A 17,680-nucleotide genomic window follows, 5' to 3' on the forward strand; every position below is an offset into this window, starting at 1 on the left:
GGTGAAGGTGCCTCCAATGTAGCATGGCCAGAATGAAAATCCACTTCTACCTCGCTTATTACCTTGTTCACCCCTGTAGAGTTAGAGGACATCTCCCACCTCCATATCCCCTCGATCTGCGAAGCTCTACCCTACCACATTGCCACCTCTTTTGTGGAACTTGCCCAACTACTTTGTCAGTCCGCCATGGCTTCGTTCTCAAGTCCTAGAGCACTTATCGTCACCCACATGTCGCCAAACATGGGCTGCTTGGTATTATTTTGTGAGCTATTGACTAGATCATGACTTTCTAAGGGGACAAGGACTCTGCCTCTTTCACAGCTGTATTCCCAGGACCTAGCACAGTGCCAGACACACAGTAGATACTCATCAGACATTTTCTTAATAGATAAATTCGGCTAACAATGTTTGAGCATCCTCAAAAAAAAAAAAAGAAGTTGTGCCTTACACCTTTAGGGAACCCCAGAATCTAAAAAATCCATGGTGCTGAGTGGGTGTTTGTACATGATGGTGATGATGATGTGGGGAAAGGATACAGAGAAAGTATTTTTATGGAAACTGACAAAGTATTTTTATGGAAGTTATGGAAATACCAATAAAACATTCTCATGATTAAATGTTCAAGCCAGGGACACCTGGGTGGCTCAGTGGGGTGAAGCCTCTGCCTTCAGCTCGGGTCATGATCCCATCGAGTCCCGAGTCGGGCTTTCTGCTCAGCGGGGAGCCTGCTTCATCCTCTCTCTCTCTGCCTGCCTCTCTGCCTACTTGTGATCTCTGTTGGTCAAATAAATAAATAAAATCTTCAAAAAAAATGCTCAAGCCAACCACATCTTGGTCCTCTATATTAACTCCTCCCTTGACAAAAACTTTGATTTTGTTAACTGGGGTATTGGTAGCATAATAACATTATTCCACACATGTCTTAAAAACAACCAACCAAATAACACACATGTAGTGAGTACCTAATATGTGTCTAGCTAGGCTTGGAGAAATGGAAAAAGGAAAAGAAATGATGAAGATTGCTTCTGGAGAAGGTACTTGTTTCCCAGAGGTTACAGTCTAGTTGGGAAGTACATATCCCAGATAATAAGAGGGCAAGAATTAGGTTACACAACAGAGACCAAAAAGAGGGTGTAGTAGCTCAGGAATCAGGAGACGAGAAATCCCTAGAAGAATCAATGAACATGTCACAGACATGAAAGGACCTTATGTGACGAGGTCCATAGTCACATGAGGACAGACTTGTGAACGCCCAATGGCTTTAAGCATAAAGAGAAACACTCAACCCTATGTGTGCTTAATCTAATGCACAATTTATTAACTCATAAGCCTATTAAATATTGTTCTTCTAAAGATCCAAACACTACTTACCCAACCAATAACCTAAAACTTAGGAATATCCAAATGAAAAAATTCCCTGATATTTAAACATTGATGACAAAGTTCTTTAATCAAATTTGCTTAATCATCCAATTAAAAATCATAATTCGACTATACTGACTTCTTTTACATACCTCAAAAAATTTGTATATTATCGCAATGATAATGATACCTTGTTACACTTAAAACAAGGATAAAAGTACTAGTATCATGGAACTCTTTGTTTCTTTATTATTTTTCTACTTATTTTTATTTTGATCCATTGCTGAGATTTCAGTGACTGTACAAGATAGTAATTGCTCTGTATCAAAGTCAAAGTATCCTCTCAGCCTAGCCTAGGGTTCTACGTTCTATACCAACTCACCCTTGTTGGGAGGAAGGGTGTGGTTACAACACCCAAGGGAATTCAATTCCAAATTTTCCAAGCTGGTTTCCTTTTTTATGATGGAATTTTGATTTCTATGTTTGCAAAATCTCTCTCTATACTTTGCTGCATCCACCCTATACCCTCCTGCACCCCGGCTGTCTGCCCTGAGGGCCTGACATATATGGGCTCATAGATGGATGGAGGAGACTCTGCCTTCCAGCTGGGTTCAGCTAGCAGGGCGCTCAACCTTCGATCAGAGACCGGCAGTGGGCTGGCACCTGGTCTGACTTCCCTGGCCCTTCACTGAAGTGGTCTTGGCAGGATGTGTCCCCCATAGCTCTTCTCGAGCTGGTCTGTTCCTCCTGACCCTCATGTTCCATGTTCTAGGGACCACTCCTTCCCCCGTTCAGGCAGGTGAGGATGAGGAGCCAAGACAGCACCAGCGCTGCCTTCCTGCACTACCTCTCGAGGTGCCACTCAGCCAGACCACACCTTCGTAATGATCCCCCTCCCTGAATGATCCTTGTTTCCCTGTTGGGATCCTGGCTGTGGCCTTGGTGGGGGTGGTCATATACTTGGATAGTTTGGATGCCCCAGGGCTGGGTAACTGCCCAGCTAGCCAAAGGCAGGGACGGGGAGGGCATGTCAGAGGAAGTACACAGACTTTGCAAGATGGCTGCCAGTTTGGTCCATACAGTGCCGGTGGCTGACCTCAGGAACCACCTGCCATGTTCCCCCCCAGCAGCAGGGGAGCAGGGGTTCTCCCAGCAGGGAAAGATATCCCAGATGATGAGCTCATTGAGGGACCAAGATGATCCTCCAGGTGGGAGCTACACCTTCCAGCATTATTGTGGACAACCAGTGATAAAAACCTCCATCAAACCTCTGCCAGAGGAAGTCCTTATACCTAAGTCCTTACACACCAGACCGTTGCTACAGAGGGATGCTCGGCTGAGCCTAGCTCTTCCTTTATTAAAATGGCATCATTAGGATCCTTTCCCGATTTCGGATGCTCCCTTAGAGGACTGGAGATTTGCGAGGTCGCATCTGCACGGACGCACTGGAGGACAAGGGCAATCATGAGGATAATTCAAGCAAGAGGCTGGCTTTGCTTAAGTTCCATAATCACCTGAAAAGCCTGTTTTTCAGAGTATCTCCAACGGCACATTCAGACAAAAACAATTTTGTTTTCTGGATGACTGCCTCAGTCTTTTGGCCCCGTGGCTTTAGCCCCAGTGGAAAAGTGATATTCGTCATGCTCTGGTCCTGAGCCCGTGGAATCAATAAACAAGGCGTCGTGATCAGGACCAGTAACAGGTCCAAGTGCACAGCAGAAAAAAGGAGGGGAGAGCTCCAGAGCTGTTCACTCTCCCTCTGCACAGTCCCCTCTGCCCAGCCTCCCACTCTGTGGACAGAATTCATGCAAGGCTGAGCAAGCTAGGGGGGTGGATGGGGGCTGGGCCCTGCGCCCCCAATTGCCTTTCTGGAGTAATGGTCACTTCTGCAGGGGTGAGGCCTCCACAGAGCTCTTTTAAACAGCACGGACACCTCCCCTGCACGGATCAAACAAATGCAAACTTTGAGTCAGTGCTGGGTAAGAGGCGATTGGCCCCTTTGGGCAAACTGGCTTGGTGGTTATTACCTGCACTGTGGGCACAGTCAGGGCATGGGGGTGATATGATTTGGGGGAGGGGGTGCAAGGAAGGACGCCTGGCCTTCCAGGTGCCAGTAATTCTACAGGGAGAGCTGTATTTCTCCAGCTCTTTGAGTGTTTTCCCTCTTTAAGAGACTCCCACCAAAATATTATCTCTAAGAGAAGGGATATTTCCTAAGACCATTAGTGCAAACAATGAGAGCAAATGCTTTTTCAGTGTTTATACCGCGCTGCTTCATCTTCACAATCTCCTTGAGTGGGACGTGCTATCATCATTCCCATTTTACAGACATGGAGTACTAGGGACAGAGAGGTTCAATAACTTGTCCCAAGCCACACAGCAAATAAGTAGAGGGGCCAGAGTTGAAACTGGGCAGTCCACTTGAAGTCTGTGACATAACTGTCCTCTTTCCTGCATTTTGGTGGCAAAATTGGGTTACTCTCCCATAGTGGCAACCCAGCAGGAAAAGTGGGTGTAGCAGAGCTGGTTTGGAGTGGGGTGTGGGGAGGAAGTAGGGCTGGAGCAGAATCCAGGAGGAAGAGCAAGGGGTCAGCCGCCAACTGCAAGGTCTTCTCCAGACTGCTCAGAGCTCCCTGGAGGAAGACAGCCCCGCTGGTCCAGGGTTGCTCTGGGTTGGAGAGTTTTCTTTGCCCAAAGGCCATGCAACTGAGAGGACACAGATTAAGAGGGAAGCAGAGTCAGATATGAGGCAGGATGGGCTCCAGGGAGCCAGACTCCTCGTGGCTGAGTTCTGGCTCTGCTATTTTTCAAAAGTCTTTCTGGAACCCAGTTTTCTCACCTGTGCAATGAGAAGGAGGGTGACAGCAGTATGTGACCTGGAGGTTTGCAATGAGGACAGAAAAATACGCAATGGCTTGGCACGTGTTAAGTATTGACCCAGCGGCTCTCAGTGTAGAGTGGGCTCTGGGGTCTCCAATGGGTGTGGAAAGGGGTTGGGGAGGGGTGAGGCAGCCTGGGAGCGGGTGAGAGATGAATGCGGGCAGGCTGGCACGTAGGGACGGGCTGACATGGGGTGGCGGAAGCTGTCAGAGAGAGGGAGAGTTTCCTTTGGTGAATGGTCGGATGGGGCCATTAGGTTTCAGACATTCAGGAGCAAATTCGTGGGTCTGAGGAGTGGTGGTGGGTAACGAGCCTGTAATTAGGAATCTTGGCCACAAAGACGTGGCAGACACATACAGTGGGACGTGACCCAGCTGGGAGAACCGAGGGTATCTTGCCATTTGCGTTATGGCTAGACCTTGAGGGTATTCAGCGAAGTGAAATTCGGCAGAGAAAGACATAAACTGCAGGATCTCACTTATATACGGAATCGAAAAACAGCAGAACTTGTAAAAACGGAGAGTAGAATGGTGGTTACCAGGGGCTGGAGTGAGGGTAGGTGTGGGAGGGGGAGGGAACTGGGAAATGTTATATCAGGGTATGACCTTGCAAGTGGCAGATAAAAAAACTCCTGGAAATCTAATGCACAGCATAGAGATCATAGTTAGCAATACTGTGTAGTCAAGTTCAAAGTTGCCGAGAGAGGAGGTATTTAACTGTTTTCACCACAAAGAGAAATGGTAATTATATGGCACAAGAGAAGCCCTATCTAACGCTCTGGTGGTAATCCTATTGCAATATACAAATGTATCAATCAAGCATGCTGTACACCTCAGATTTGCACGAGGGGACACGTCAATTCTATCTCAGTCAGTACAAATCGAAAAATTAAGTTTTTAAAAAAGAATGTCAGCTGTGAGAAATGGCCTGCTGGGGAAGACCAGGGGCTCAGGAGAAGATGGTTTTGTGATGTCAGTAAGGAGCCGGCGTGTGGGGAGGGAGAGGCCGAGCAAGGGGTGATGGAAAGGTTCTCCGAGGTGAGGATAGACACCAGACAGGAGTTTAGGAGGAGAAGTGGCCCCGGGCAGAGGGGCGCACTGCTTTCCTGGGGCCCCAGTGGAAAGGAAGAGACATCAGATCCAGAGGGAGGTAGTTCTCAAAGACGCAGAGCTAAGGCTGCCGTAAATGAAGACCACTCTCTTTTTATGGTCACCGCCTTCTCTATACCCCTGAGGGTGAAGTTATCGGCCAGCAGTGAGAGCAGCTCGTAACCGTTGAAAAATATTAGTTAAACAAAATACCGTACATTTATCTCTGCAGGCACCGTTGACCAATTTTTGTTGTTGTTGTTGTTGTGCCCATCATAGTTAGAGGGGAAGCCGAAATAGCTCCCGTGGTGAGCTAACTTTGCAGTGCTGGAGTATTTATAGAAAGATTAGTCCCAAAGGCTCCATGGCCATCAGACACTGAGGGCTAAGAGGGTCTTTTCATTTAGAGATATTAAGGGAGAGAAGTGGTGTGCGGCCAGGCTCCATGCCAGGGTTGGGTGGGAGAACTCTGAGGGAGATGCTAATGTATCAGACTGAAGGTTTAAATTCGAAGGTGGTCAAAGTCCAGTGTTTCCAAAGACAAGCAAGCTAAATGTAGATCAATGGCTGAGACTGTTGGTCAAGGATGTAATCCATCATTACCTGTGGTCACAGTGTCCCCAGAAGCCCCCTCCTACATCACAGAAGGCTCAGTGTGCCAGCCTTGCCTCCTGCATGTCACAAAGCGTAGGTAGGAGAGAAGACAGAGACAGAATCACCAGTACTTTAAAAAAAAAAAAGTTATTTCTTTGGGAAAGAAGACAGATTATATCAGGGCAAAATCACACCTGACTAATTTCTTAGAGTTTGACATGAAGGTGAATAGATTTGTGGATATAAAGTGTATAGACCTTCAACAAACCTTTGTCTTGTCAATGGTTACTGTGAAATACTGACTTTCTGTGAAGTCGGTGAGAAGGTAAAGTCATGAAGAGGGGATTGGTGTAGGGGCGATAGACCCCGCCATTCGGCCACCTGGAAATGTGCAACGAGTAGGGGACCTCCAGGTGGCCAACAAAACTAAATTCTTTTTGCAGTAAATCATCAAATCAATAGAGAGAGCTTCTAGGAAAGACATAGAAACTTTGGTCTCTAGAAGTAATAACAATATTAGCATTCACAATTACGTATCAAAGGTCCCCGGGTGCCTTGTCCTCTACAAACCTAACTCTTACAAGAGTCCTGCAAGAGAAGGAACAAAAGCTGAAGAAGGCTCCAGGGGCTTTGTCCTTTTGACAGTGTTTTAAATCACGAAGGCTCCATAAAAACGATCCCAGACCGGATGGCTTAGACATCAGGATGTATTTAATCAAGTTCTGGAAGCTACATGTCCAAGATCAAGGTGCCGGTGGGGTTGGTTTCTTCTGAGACCTCTTTCCTTGGCTTGTAGGTGGCCATCCTCTCACTCCGTCCCCACGCGGACCTTCCTTTGTGCATGTGCAGCCTGGCGTCTCTGTCCAAATTTCCTCATCTTATGAGGACACCCATCAGATAGGGTCACAGCAGCACTTTGACTTCATCGCCTCTTTCAAAGCCCATTGCCAAATACCTTCTGAGATTCTGGGGGTTAGGACCTCTATGCATGAATTTGGGGAGGGGGAGGACACAATGTTGCCCAAAGCAGATAACAAGTAGGACGAAGTACCGGAAACAAAGGGACTGGCCTGATTGTAGAGTCTGTTGGACCCTCCCACCCCGGAAGGTGGGCCGGGCGTGTGGGGGAGGTCAGAGGGTGAGGAATATCTCCCCAAAAGAACGTGTGAGGGGAGAGCTTACCTCTCCCTCCCTCCTTCCCTCTCCAGTGAAATCTTGAGGCTTCTCTACAGGTCAAAAACACCGAGTTGCTGAATTCATTTTCTTCACCCTAGGGTCTAAATACAGAGTTGTAATAAGAGACCCGGCCACCCCCCACCCGACTCCGGGGCCAAATCCGATCGATGGCAAGCTGCTCCAAACACAACATCATTCCGTAGCACATAGTTGAGGTGGAGTGTGTGGAATGGGGCTAAAGTTACTTGAATTCTTTTCGAGGCTGACATGTATGCAACCCTAGGCACAAAAGGCCCTCTCTCTCTACATTCAATTTGTAGCAAAGTAAACAATTTGTAGCAAGTAAACAGGGCATCCATTGTGTTCCTGCTCTGCAGACCGGGCTTCAAAGAGGTCTTTTGTTTTAAAGGATATTTAAAAATTCTTCATGAGCTGTAAAAAGTTATTTAAAAATCCCTTGCCCTGACACCCAAATACCTCTCATTAAAAAAAAAAAAAAAAAGATAAAAATTTAAAAAAAAAAAAAAAAGCCCACAACCTTTATGAATAATGAAGATGGTCATCTGGGGCCCGGACTTCTAGTCCAATCATGTTGCTGTGCTTTGGGGTGCCCTCCTGGGTAATGTGCCCTCCTGGGTGATGTGCGGAGAGAGAGAAAGAGGAGGTGGATGAGCTCTGGCTGTGAGGGAGGAGAGGGAAGCATGACGAAGGTGGCAGGGTCTCGGGGACAGTAGAAATTTTACCCTGGCCGAGCTGAGTCTTTTGTCGAAGCCTCAGTGTGAGTGGAAATCCTGCAGGGGAGTAAAATCCCGGTACACCTGGGTAAGGGGCCCTCCTAAGGACTCAGGAGCAGCCCCAGCCCAAGTCCTATCACATCATCAGTAGGACCCCCAAATGCTCCCATGGGCCCCAAGAGCGTCCCCCCTGGTGCTCTGTCCCCCAGGCCCAGCGGACCCCATGGGCCGTCTTTCTGGAATATTCCACAGGGATGCTGTAGCACCTCCTCTTGGCTCTCCCCTTCTCCATTACCATGCCTCCCTACTTCTCAGGAGCTCACAAAAGCTCCTGCTGCCTGGCGGTCCCTGAACTGGTCAAGATCGAAGGAAACGTTCAAGTGCCTGAAGTCCTATCCCTCCTTGCGCAGGGGACCATGTTAGTCTTCTCTGCATAGCTCCAATTTTAATGTATGTGCTGGTGGAAGCGCCCACAGCCACACCCCTCCTTTTAGACAGAAGAAGACTGAGACCAAGAGAGAGAGGCCAGTGTCTAAGGCCCCACAAGAAGTGAGTGTCACTCCTCCCTCCTCCAAAGCCTCTTTGGCTTTGTCCCCGTGAACCCTGCCTCCTGTTGCTGTCAGCTAATTCCCCAGTTTGCACAGTGAGAATTGTGACCCTTTATCTGAAGGCATTTACTCCCATTACAATGTAAACACATTAATACTTATCCTGTGATCAGAGCAAGAGTATCAGATCCTTTGTTAGAAGCAGATTTTGGCAGGTGAGAAGGGGAGACCCTGAGCTGCTCTTGGTGGTGGTGGTGGTGGAGGAGGGGGTGTGCCCCCCCCCCGCACCCCAAGGAAGATGGGCAAGAAGCAGGGGGAGGGCAGAGAGGCGCCCAAGTCAAGTTTGCACACTACGCAATATTGCCTCCATCTGGCCTCGCTTGGATGGTCGGAATGATTTTGATATTATCCAGAAGACTTAGGATGCTGACCAAAGACTTCTCCAGATGCTCAGAAGTTGTACTTCCAAGCATAATTCTTGGCTCTCCGAGAACCACAAGTAATTGATGACACCCCCGTGCCTTTTCCACATCCTATCCTTTCCAGCTCCCGGACAGAGAGATTTTCTTGTTTGTAGGCTCATTCATTCCAGGCTTTGTGGACATGTCAGATTTGACAAACGCAAACGCAGTGTGGTCACATTCATCGGTGGTCACCTGGTCCTCATTAGGGCCATCGGAGGAGGCCAGGGCCTGCTTTTGTGATTAGTGATTCCTCCTCCACGAGGGCCGGAACGCTCTCAGCAGCCTTTTGTTGTTTGCATGGAGGCCTTGGAGGACTCTGCCAGGCTCGGCTCAACATTTTCCACATGACTGATGGCATTCAAAGCTCTGCACTCCCAATAGGCAAATTTCTGGACTGGCTTTGTTTCTCGTTGGTTCAGGTGGAATAATAAAGCTCTTTCTGCCAGGAATGTCAGTGTGTGGTTGGGAAGTTGGCATTTTTCTCTAAGGAGGCAGGGAGGCCAACTGGTAAGGGCCTGGGTGCCTGGGGGCCGGGAGGCCAACAGTCAGAGAGGTTATTTCAGTATTTCTCATTCTTACGGAGACAGAGATGGTGTGTCCTGGGGATTGGGTGGGCCACCAGAGGAAGTCTTCCTGGGGGCTTGTGCTATGGTGAGCCAAGCTATGGCAAGGCTCTCAGCCTCCTGAGCTCCCCTTAGGCCATATGGGGGCTGGGGCTGGGGCGGGGTGGAGGGTGTTCTGGGATCCGTCTTCCATTTCTGCAGCTGTGAGAATGGCTTGGTCCCTGCCAAAGCCTTTTGTTCCATTTTTCTCTTGCTTCATTGGGACATTTCCGGAACCAAATATATTCAACTGGTCCTCAGCTTCAGGAGGTAATTGAATATCCAAATGCTGGTCCTTCCATTGTCCGATGACCAGAACCAGCTGAAACACCCAATTTTGCAAAAACATCATGCTCCCGTCTTTCCCCCTAATTATCTCTTCCAATTGTAATGTCTTCATAGCCTTTTCTTGTTGAGGTGTGTGAGGCCCGCATGAATTCTGAGAATTCTTATGTTAAATTCCATTCTTCGGGCACCCAAATCACGTTTCCTGAGGCTGTTTTGTCCCACTGTACTTTGACATGGATTCCAAGGTCTGCATCTTACTGAAGACAGACCATTGTAATTATTATTTTGAAATGGACACATTTCTGAGCTCTTGGATCGGAGCCTGAAGATAAACATGGGTACTCAGGGGCCTTGAAACCCACACTCGCAGCTTGCTGATCCTTGCTGGCCTGTGAGATCAGTGCCAGACTAAACATAAAGCTGGCACTCCCTCCCTGGGCCAACACTTTGGGGCTTTTGTCAACTGGGCAGGAGTGCAAATCCTTGAAGATACTCTCCATGGAAAGCCTATTTCTTTATGTCCTTTGGCTCGGACCTTGGCCAGGGTTGGCAACGTGGCCTTGAGCTGCCCTGGGATGCCTTGACATTTCCTCATTTGGGCCTCTGGGGTCTTTGTTCCAGCTAAGCTGCATATCTCAGGGAGAAGAAAGGAGGGGTAACCATGGTCTTCTTTCTTGGCCTTTGGGGTTGAGAAGAAGCTTTAGGATGAAGAGGAGTCCCAAACCCTGGGCCTTGACCGGTTTCTGACCAGAAGATGTAGAGGGAATCAGAGAGGCAGGCTTTGGAATGGTGAGAAGGGGAGGGGTGATGGCCAACAGGCAGGGAATGTGAATTTATTACCTACCTGTGCTGAAGATGCATCTGGTGTTACTTGGAGTCACTAAACACCTGGGAAGTCATACCCCTTTGCCTAGCCAGGCATCCCCGGGTATGTAAATGCATTGGCTCTGCAGCCACATGCAGTGACTGGGAACCCTACCTTGTCCTATATGGCAGTGTTCCTGTTTCATTGGGTATCATTTACAACCCTCTTGAGCTGCCCTTAGCAGATCCTGGCTCTGGAGGTCATTCTTCTGGGTGGTGGCCCTCCATGGTTCTTCCTATAGAGGCCACTTCTACTCCCTGCTGTTTCTCCTGCTAGCTTCCCTTAAGCTTTTTATATCTTCATCTTGCTCCCCTGACCAGAGAAGAAGGGAGGAGCCCTCCCATTCAGAGGGTTCCCTCTTTTAATTCTCTTTGGTTCTTAACTTCAACCAGTCCCTTGTTCCCCCTGGGTGACACTGCTTCAGGAGGCCTGCCTTGGGGACTGTTTTCCATTGCCCCTGGGAAGCAAACCCAGGGGGTGAGATGACTTTCAAAAATAGAATGTGTTCCTGAAATAAGGGAATCCCAACATACATTGCTATTGGGATGATGTGGGAAGTAGGTGCAGAGTGAAGGAAAAGGAGCTGGGAGAGGTGGGGAAAGACCAAGTCACTCACCCAGTTTCAGAAGAACCACAACTGTGTCACAGCTAATGCCATCCTGAGATTGTGATGGAAACCACAGGACTATAGTATTCACCCCCTTCCTTTGTCAGGGGGAGTTCCTAGGCAGGCTGGTGGAAGAAATGGACATGACCTTTATATGTCACCACTTACCCTGATAATCAGCCAAGAGCAAAGGACAAGATGCCTCTCCCAGTGAACACATTCAGCTCACTCTCAACATAGGCTCCTTGAGTGTAGGAACTACGCTTCTCCATCTTTGTATATCAATGTCAAGCACAGTTCCAGTCTCAAAATAAAGGCACAAGAAGAGCTTGTTGGTCTGAAGGAGCTCAGGCTGGTTAGGACCCAGATGTGAGAGGCAGAATCAGAAAAATAGGACAATTGGGCATTGAGTCCAAAGCTATGCATGTCTTGAGTCATTGGGTCAAGAAGGTCCATAGAAAAATGAGAATCACTAGAAACCCATTAAAATATTTCTCTTGGGCAGTGCCTGGGTGGCTCAGTGGGTTAAAGCCTCTGCCTTCAGCTCAGGTCATGATTCCAGGGTCCTGGGATCAAGCCCTGCATTGGGCTCTCTTCTCAGCAGCAAGTCGGCTTCCTCCTCTCTCTCTGCCTGCCTCTCTGCCTACTTGTGATTTCCCTCTGTCAAAGAAATAAATAAAATCTTTAAAAAAATAAAATAAAACATTTTTCTTTGTCAATTTTAGCACAGCAGGTACTCGTTTTTACTAGTGACACAATGCAAAGATGTAGGAAGAAAAAGTTGTATCTCCCTTCACGTCTCTTCATTCTCTCTTATCTCGGTAAGCAATTTTTTTTTTTTTTTTTTTTTTGGTCCTTGGAATTCCAAGATTTCACCAAGTTATATTTAGGTGTGTGTCTTTAAAAAAAATAACCCTGTCTAAGACTTGGGCCTTTCAACCCACAGTGTTAAATCTTATATCAGACCACAGAAATTTTCTTCTGTTTTTTGTTTAAATATTACTTCTCCTTCATCTGTTCTTCACCTTCTCTCTCCTTCTGGAACTTCTATTATTTGAACGTCATATCTCCTGTTTTGTCCTCCAAATCTCTTACTGTTTCCTTCTGTTTTCCAAATTTTTGTTTTCATATTATGAGATTTTCTTCTCCTTGATCCCCTAGATCTTTAATTCACTGATAAGCAGGGATTATCTTTCTTTCAGTTTATTTCCCAAGTTTTTAAGATAAAAAATAATTTTCTTTTAGTTCCTAGAAGTCCTGTTTTTAGACAGTGTCCTCTTAAGCATTCTCATTACTTGTTTTTTCTTTTTTTTTTTAAACTTTTTCTTTTCTTTTTTTTTTTTTTAAAGATTTTATTTATTTATCAGAGAGAGAGAGGGGGAGAGAGCGAGCACACGCAGACAGAATGGCAGGCAGAGGCAGAGGAAGAAGCAGGCTCCCTGCCGAGCAAGGAGCCCGATGTGGGACTCGATCCCAGGACACTGGGATCATGACCTGAGCCGAAGGCAGCTGCTTAACCAACTGAGCCACCCAGGCATCCCTCATTACTTGTTTTTTCAATCCCTTTCTGTCAGTCCTCCTCCAACAGGGGACTTTTGGGCTGGAGGCTTGATCTTTCTTCTTCTTATCACAGACCCTTAAGTGTTCCTGATTTTGTAGTCCATTGGCAGGCAGATCAGGATAAACACATTTATCAAGCAGGGGCAGAAAAACAGGTAATGGAAGGTTCAGCAGTTTCTGCTTTCAGGAGTCGGCAGTAAACCAACTGGTCAACCACTGATCTGTAGATCTGAGAAGGGCATCCTCTCTTTGAGCTCCTGGGATTAAGGTCTAGATCTTAAAGAAGATGGAGGGTTGGGAATTACGAACACAGGTGAAAGAATTAGCTTCCAAGAGGAGGGGAATATTCTTTCTTCTAACCTGCAAGACTGGCAGGGAAGGGAAATAAATACAGACCTTGTACCTTTGTCATTTTATGGGCAGTAAGTTAGGGGAGTCTGTGGTCAGTGATGGAGATGGGCTTGGGTGGCCATTTCAATGTCTCCTCTAATTCAAAAATAATTAGCCACTAAGTCATTCCTTCAATCTCCCAAGGCTTTCATCTGTCACAGTCAGCTCAAGAAGTTGGTGGCTTGAGGACCTCCTCTTTTTCTAACACTGTCAGGTGCTCTGATGAGTGAAAGAGACTCAGAGGGCAGAGTTCCCACCCCAAGACACCTTTGTATATCTTTCAAGAATCTATTTGATTGCCACATCCTGAATTCTCCCTCCTGTCAGCCATTAGGATGCTGTCACTCCACCTGTTCCTTCTTCCAGTCCCTGGGAGGATTCTGTGCTTCCCTGGAGGAGCAGCTCATCCATACAAACACAGTGTTGCTGGGTAGTTTGTCAGGAAGGCCTGAGGCTATAGTTGTCCTTGGTTTACCTGTCTGTGTTGAAAGTGAGACTCAGGAAGAGCCAAAGTTCTGGAGGGGACAAGGTGGGATTGCTGAGAAGAAGACTCCTGGGGAATTCACAGCCAGACCTCAAAGGGGAAACCAATCCCCAGGAGCAGGTGGCCTCTGGTGGAGCCAAGGAGACTGACCACATGGCTACAGCCTTTGGCCTCCATTTCCAGGGTGTGAGCTCAGCCAGCAGACAACGGATATGGCCTAGGAGTCTAGAGAAGATAGAAGTCACCACACCAAGAATGATGAGATGTCCCCTTTGCCTTAAGGTTACGACACCACCACCACCACCCTATACTGTCAGAGGCCATAACCACCTTGGGGCCAGGGAAGAGAAATCTCAGAAATTTAGAATTTGGGTTTATTTTGTTTTCTTTTTCTTCTAGAAAGACTAAGCATAATTGAGAGGGCCTTTTAAATTTAGGATCTAGGTAATAAAGCTTATCAGAGTAAAGACCAGAAGGAAGACAAATAAGTTCTAGACAACATAAAGGAACTAGCTTTATTCCCTGCTCATCCAGGTTATACAAGGAGTTTGGAAAACCTTTCACACGCGCGTGCACCCACCCGTCCACTCACACACACACACACACACTTTTATGTCTTTTGATTTTTTTCTGACCCCGTTGGTTAGAAGATGACCTTAAATTTATAGGGGAAACCACAAGAAGGCAAACAATCCAATTAAAAAGTGAATAAAGGACTTGAATAGACATTTTTCCAAAGAAGATACACAAATGGCCAACAAATACATGAAAAGATGTCCAGTGTCATTAGTCATCAGAGAAATGCAAATCAAACTCACAAAGAGATACCACTTCAAACCCACCAGGATGGCCGGATTTAAAATTTTTTTAAAATTTAAATTAAATTAATTAACATACAGTGTATTATTAGTTTCAGAGGCAGAATCCAGTGATTTATCAGTCTTATATAATACCCAGTGATGATTCCATCACGTGCCCTCCTTAATGTCCATCACCCAGCTACTCCGTCCTCCCAGCCCTCCCCTCCAGCAGCCCTCAATTTGTTCCCTATGATTAAGAGTCTCTTACGATTTGTTTCCCTTTAGATTTCATCTTGTTTCATTTTTTTCCTCTCTTCCCCTATGATCCTCTGTTTTGTTTCTTAAATTCCACATATGTATGAGATCATGTGATACTTGTCTTTCTCTGATTGACTTATTTCACTTGGCCTAATACCCTCTAGTCCCATCCACATCATTCCAAATGGCAAGATTTCATTTTTAATGGCTACATAATATTCTGTTGTGTGTGTGTGTATTTGCCATATATATTTGTATATATATATATACATATATATATATATATGTGTATATGTGTGTACTATATATGTATACATACCACATCTTCTTTATCCATTCATCTGTCATTGGACATCTGGGCTCCCTCCACAGTCTGGCTATTGTGGAACTGCTGCTATAAACATTGGGGTGCAGGTGCCCCTTTGTATCACTACATTTGTATCCTTGGGATAAATACCCAGTAGTGCAGTTGCTAGCTCATAGGGTAGCTCTATGTTCAACTTTCTGAGGAACCTCCATACCGTTTTCCAGAGTGGCTGCACCAGCTTGCATTCCCACCAACAGTGTAAGAGGGTTAGGATGGCCAGATTTAAAAAAAAAATGGAAAACATTAAGTTTTGTTGAGGCTGTGGAAAAATTTGAAGCCCTGTACGTTGCTGATGGGAATGTAAAATGGCAGGTCCACTGTGGGAAAGTGTTTGTGATTTCTCAATAACTTAAACATAGAGTCTCTATCTGACCCAATAGTTCCACTTCTAGGTATATATACAGGTGTATATATACACCTCAAAACCGAGAACAGGTGTTCAAGCACATAGTTGCTCACAAGTATTCATAGCACATTTTTAGCAATAGCCAAAAGCTGAAAGAACCCAACTATTCATCAACAGATGAATACATCAAAGAAATATGGTCTTATCCACAGTGTAGAGTGTTATTTAGCCATAAAAAGGAGCGAAGTACTGATATATGTTCGAACAAGGAAGAACCTTGAAAACATGACACTAAGTGGAAGAAACCAGACACAAAAGACCACATATTGCATGATTCTATTTATTTGAAATGTCCAGACTAGGCAAATCTCAGACAGAGAAAGCGGATTCGTGGTTGTCAGGGGCTTGTAGGGAGGGAGAAAAGCAGAAGGACTGCTTAGTACGTATAGGGTTTCCATTTGGGGTTCTAGAAAGTTCTGGCATGAGATCATGGTGATGGTTGTACATTGCAAAGATATTTAATGCCACAGAATTATATGATTCAAAATAGTAAACTTTATATTATGTGTATCTTTATATCAACCCCATATTAAATACCAATCCCATTTTAAACATTGACCCTATATGAAATGGAATATTGACCCCATATTAAAACTTGTACCCACTAGGTGCTTACTGCATGCTTGCACTTGGTGTAGACTCTCTCAATTTGGTCCTCATAGCAATCCTAGGAGGTGATGTCATTATTCCTGTTTGCAGGAGAGGACATGACCTACAGAACTAATGGGACTGCCCAAATCCCAGGGAGTGTGAATCAGGAACCCAAGCAGCAAGGTAAGAAAGAGCGAAAGGCTTCTAAGTCCTCCCTCCTCCTTAGGACATCAGCTAAGAGCTTGGGACACAGCACCAACTTGTGGTAACAGAGGAAGATCCTCCCTACGTCATCAGGCTGAGCATCAGGAGGTCCTGTTCAGGCTTTGGTCTCTGATGAAAGGTAAAACAGCGATGGGAAAGGACATCTGGAAGGAGACACCTTCCCAAAGCCTATTGGGAGGAAGCCAAAGGTCACAAGGATAATCATCCTTGAAGGACTAGATGGCGATACTTGGATTGTGAACAGAGGTCCTCCCCCATGACACATGTGGGCTAAACCCAAGGGTTACTGCTTCTTTAGTGTTTCCCAGCCCTGGAGGCCAGAGTCCTTCCTCTCCAGCACTACACATTAGTTCCTACAAAAAAGGGCCCAAGCAGGCCAGCTGAGAAAGAGTGGTGGGAGTGACACGAGGCAGGGGGCCACCATGCATGGCCAGCTGTCCCCTGAAAGGACTTCAGGGTGATGGCCAGCTCTGTCCCTTCTATAACAGACTGGTGGCCAGCACTCCAGTTGAAGGACAAGCTTCAAGTGAAGATATGATAAACAGAAAGGATGTACCCTTGGTATTGGCCATCCCAGCCCTGGGTCACCATGCCTGGGTCCCCAGTGAAATCCCATACAGTGTTCCCCCTTCTGAAGATGATCATCAGAGCCTGCTCTTTGAAGGGCAGCAATAAGGAGTCTCTGGCCAGTAACTGGCATCAAAGCCACAGTCCGTGGTAGGATATCCCTAGACTCCTGTCCTTGCAAAAAACTCGCTGATGAGATTCTAACTTTGGCCTCTTCTGAGTCACTAAAATAGAAGTGGCAAATACTCTCATGCCAACGCCTCTTCATTGTCATGGCTTCCTGGGGCGCAGGGCTGAGAAGGATTCCGAGCCCGTGTCTCAGACTCAGGAGGAAAGATAACTGCTCTTGATTGGTTAGTGAGGTCTGCAGTGGGCACCTAGCCGCGGAGGTGGCCGGCTCCTGTGAAATGGTGGCTCAGCTGCGGGTTGCGATAAACCTCCTTATCATCCTAGTTGTTCACGGAAAGAAGTCCAAGAACATTCGTGTCGCTAGAAAATTTCTGGAGGTGATGATCACCGGGGCGGTTGTGGGGGTGGGGGGGGGGGAGCAACTGCCAGAAAGACTCCTTTCTTCTCCATCATCTTGTGCTCCTGAGAAGGGCGGCAGGTCAAGGGCTATTTCCTCCTCTCTCCCCAAGGAGCGAACTGGATTGCTGGCCAGAGGGGCCTCTTTCTCCAAGGCCTTTCTGGAACTCTCGTTAGCCCAGGGCAGCTGCAGCCACACACTTCGTCTCTCGTCATGGAAAGCTGAAGCTTCTCGGAGCCCAAGCTAAACACTGGCTGCTGCAGAACATCCCGTTTTCATGAGCCCCCGGTGAATTGAA

At 46.7% G+C, this 17,680-nt stretch overlaps 1 non-coding gene across 1 annotated transcript; it reads right to left on the reverse strand.

Annotated features, from left to right (window-relative positions):
- Positions 1 to 8,200: 8,200 nt before the first annotated feature.
- On the reverse strand, positions 8,201 to 8,304 carry LOC132012727 (U6 spliceosomal RNA). The gene has a single exon (XR_009402711.1). It is a non-coding gene; the product is annotated as a U6 spliceosomal RNA (small nuclear RNA).
- Positions 8,305 to 17,680: the final 9,376 nt, after the last annotated feature.

The sequence above is a fragment of the Mustela nigripes genome, chromosome 2 (genome assembly GCF_022355385.1).
Source record: "Mustela nigripes isolate SB6536 chromosome 2, MUSNIG.SB6536, whole genome shotgun sequence".
In the NCBI taxonomy this organism is placed as follows: domain Eukaryota; kingdom Metazoa; phylum Chordata; class Mammalia; order Carnivora; family Mustelidae; genus Mustela; species Mustela nigripes.